The following is a 3,668-nucleotide window of genomic DNA, read 5'->3' on the forward strand; positions in this document are numbered from 1 at the left end:
TCCTTCCTCTCACCCTCTCCTTCCTCTGCTCCCCTCTCCACCCTCTGCTCCCCTCTCCATCCTCTGCTCCTCTCTCCATCCTCTGCTCCTCTCTCCTTCCTCTGCTCCCCTCTCCACCCTCTGCTCCCCTCTCCACCCTCTGCTCCCCTCTCCACCCTCTGCTCCCCTCTCCACCCTCTGCTCCCCTCTCCACCCTCTGCTCCTCTCTCTCCTTCCTCTGCTCCTCTCTCTCCTTCCTCTGCTCCTCTCTCTCCTTCCTCTGCTCCTCTCTCTCCTTCCTCTGCTCCTCTCTCTCCTTCCTCTGCTCCTCTCTCTCCTTCCTCTGCTCCTCTCTCTCCTTCCTCTGCTCCTCTCTCTCCTTCCTCTGCTCCTCTCTTCCTTCCTCTGCTCCTCTCTCTCCTTCCTCTGCTCCTCTCTCTCCATCCTCTGCTCCTCTCTCTCCATCCTCTGCTCCTCTCTCTCCATCCTCTGCTCCTCTCTCTCCATCCTCTGCTCCTCTCTCTCCATCCTCTGCTCCTCTCTCTCCATCCTCTGCTCCTCTCTCTCCATCCTCTGCTCCTCTCTCTCCATCCTCTGCTCCTCTCTCTCCATCCTCTGCTCCTCTCTCTCCATCCTCTGCTCCTCTCTCTCCATCCTCTGCTCCTCTCTCTCCATCCTCTGCTCCTCTCTCCTTCCTCTGCTCCTCTCTCCATCCTTTGCTTCTCTGCATATAACTTCTGATTGGAGGATTAGTTCAGACTGACACCATCTGTGTGCTGAAGAGAAATCCAGCTGCAGAGCTGATCTTATCCACAGGGTGGCGCTCACAGCACACCATCCAGCACTGGGGAAGACCCAGGAATCCTGAATCTTTCAGAAAAGCGGAGAGGCAGCGAAGTGTCTGCTATTCCAGAGAAGGCAGGAGGACATTGCATGGTGTGTGAGGGACTGGAGGGATGTGAGGACCCCTTGATGGTTGGAGGAGTTCCATCTTCTTTTATATCTCAGGAGGACATTGCATGGTGTCTAAGGGACCCTGGAAGTATCTGAGGGACCCCCTGATGGTTGGAGGAGTCCTATCTTATTCTATATTTCAGGAGTACTTTGCATGGTGTCTAAGGGACCCTGGAAGTATCTGAGGACCCCCTTTGATGGTTGGAGGAGTCCTATCTTCCTCTACATCTCCTCTGAGGAGGACATTACATGGTGTGTGAGGGACCCTGGAGGGCTCTGAGGACCATTGCATGGTGTGTGAGGGACCCTGGAGGGATCTGAGGACCATTGCATGGTGTGTGAGGGACCCTGGAGTGATCTGAGGCACATTGCATGGTGTGTAAGGGACCCTGGAGGGATCTGAGGACCATTGCATGGTGTGTAAGGGACCCTGGAGGGATCTGAGGACCATCTGATGGTTGGATGAGTCTTATCTTCTTCTACAGCTCAGGAGGACCAAGAGCAGGTTGGTGGAGGATGGCCAGGCTGGGGCTCCAGGGAGGTCTCTTCTGGCTCCTCTGGTTGGGTTCAATGGACATCTGCAGGTCTATGGAGAGGCTCCAATCTGCTCCAATCTCCAGCTTCACCAGGCTGAGGAGGAAGAACCTGGCTGTGGACTTTGTCCTCCCTGCAGCTCTCAGGAACTCCTTGAGGGACCTTCTGGGTCTCTTCCCTTCAGGGACTTCCAGCAGCAGCAACTTCCAGGCGAGCTCCAGCCTGGTCCTGGACTGTGGACCTCTGCTGGACTCCCTGATCCCTACTGCTCATCCCTATGGAGAGGTGAAGAAGGAGCCGCTCTCCAAGGTGCTGAAGGCTGGGACTCTGAAGACTCTTCGCAGGTCCAAGCAGCTACTTCTGGAGGTCGGGGAGTCCCTGGTAAGGGAAGGTTGTGGGGAGACTGGGAGAGGAGCAATGAGGGGGGACAAGGTGTGGGGGGTCCCCCATATTCAGTGCTAAAGAGAAGGCTGGAGGTCAACCTGACTGAGCTGTTCAGCTGGTGGCTGGAGACCAAGGAGGGGAGGCTGAGGATCAGACTGATGCCACAGAGGTCTTCCGCTTATCCTGGAAGAGAAGAGAACCTGTCAGCTGCCCTGGGAGCCTCCCAACCCAGACTCAACTTCCAGATCCTCAGGAAGGGTGAGTGCCATTAACTTACCTCTATATAAAGACTTACCTCCATACAATGTACCCCCACTTACAATGCCTCCCCCTCTATACAATGTCATCACTTGCCTTTATACAACAACTTACCTCCATAGAATTCCATCATTACCTCTATACTATGCCATGTCTTGCCTCTATAGAATGTACCCCTACATACAATGCCCCCCTCTATACAATGTCATGACTTACCTCTATACAATGCCATAAATTACCTCTATATAATGACTTGCCCCCAAACAATGTCCCCCTCCATACAATGTCCCCCATATGTCCTTATTGTATCACTTATCTACAACATTTATAAAGCGTTGTGAAGGGTCACCATACATTGTACAGAGATTGTATGGTCAGATTGTACAATCATCTTCAACTATGTAATCAGAGGACCTATCTAATCTCTCCAATCAATGTGTGTCCAATCACACAGACTCTTATACTACATGCTTGTTGGGAGATCCAAAGGAGATTGTATGATCAGATTGTAAGGTGTGTGGGGCACTTGTGTCAGTATGGAAGCCATAAGCATCCAGGCAACCGGCATTTTATAATCAGGCGATTATCGGGGAAGATCTACTTCTAGTAATATGACTGAAAAACTTGTTGTGCAATCAGTGTAGGGGGCAAAAATTCCAAACAATTCATCAATCCAGGAAATATTCCTATACATGGTATACGGGAGAGACCTTCCTATACATGGTATACGGGGGAGACCTTCCTATACATGGTATACGGGGAGACCTTCCTATACATGGTATACGGGGGAGACCTTCCTATACATGGTATACGGGGGAGACCTTCCTATACATGGTATACAGGGAGACCTTCCTATACAGGGGAGACCTTCCTATACATGGTATACGGGGGAAACCTTCCTATACATGGTATACGGGGGAGACCTTCCTATACATGGTATACGGTGGAGACCTTCCTATACATGGTATACGGGGGAGACCTTCCTATATATGGTATACGGGAGAGACCTTCCTATACATGGTATACGGGGGAGACCTTCCTATACATGGTATACGGGGGAGACCTTCCTATACATGGTATACGGGGGAGACCTTCCTATACATGGTATACGGGGGAGACCTTCCTATACATGGTATACGGGGGAGACCTTCCTATACATGGTATACAGGGAGACCTTCCTATACAGGGGAGACCTTCCTATACATGGTATACGGGGGAAACCTTCCTATACATGGTATACGGGGGAGACCTTCCTATACATGGTATACGGGGGAGACCTTCCTATACATGGTATACGGTGGAGACCTTCCTATACATGGTATACGGGGGAGACCTTCCTATACATGGTATACGGGGGAGACCTTCCTATACATGGTATACGGGGAGACCTTCCTATACATGGTATACAGGGAGACCTTCCTATACAGGGGAGACCTTCCTATACATGGTATACGGGGGAAACCTTCCTATACATGGTATACGGGGGAGACCTTCCTATACCATGGTATACGGGGGAGACCTTCCTATACATGGTATACGGGGGAGACCTTCCTATACAT

The 3,668-nt window shown here is 51.3% G+C and overlaps 1 pseudogene; it reads left to right on the forward strand.

Moving 5' to 3' along the window:
• Positions 1 to 205: 205 nt before the first annotated feature.
• On the forward strand, positions 206 to 2,918 carry LOC143989349 (ALK tyrosine kinase receptor-like; annotated as a pseudogene).
• The last annotated feature ends 750 nt before the right edge of the window (positions 2,919 to 3,668 follow it).

This window comes from Lithobates pipiens, unplaced genomic scaffold, assembly GCF_037356315.1.
Source record: "Lithobates pipiens isolate NorthernLeopardFrog02 unplaced genomic scaffold, aLitPip1_a1.2 Scaffold_18, whole genome shotgun sequence".
Classification (NCBI taxonomy): domain Eukaryota; kingdom Metazoa; phylum Chordata; class Amphibia; order Anura; family Ranidae; genus Lithobates; species Lithobates pipiens.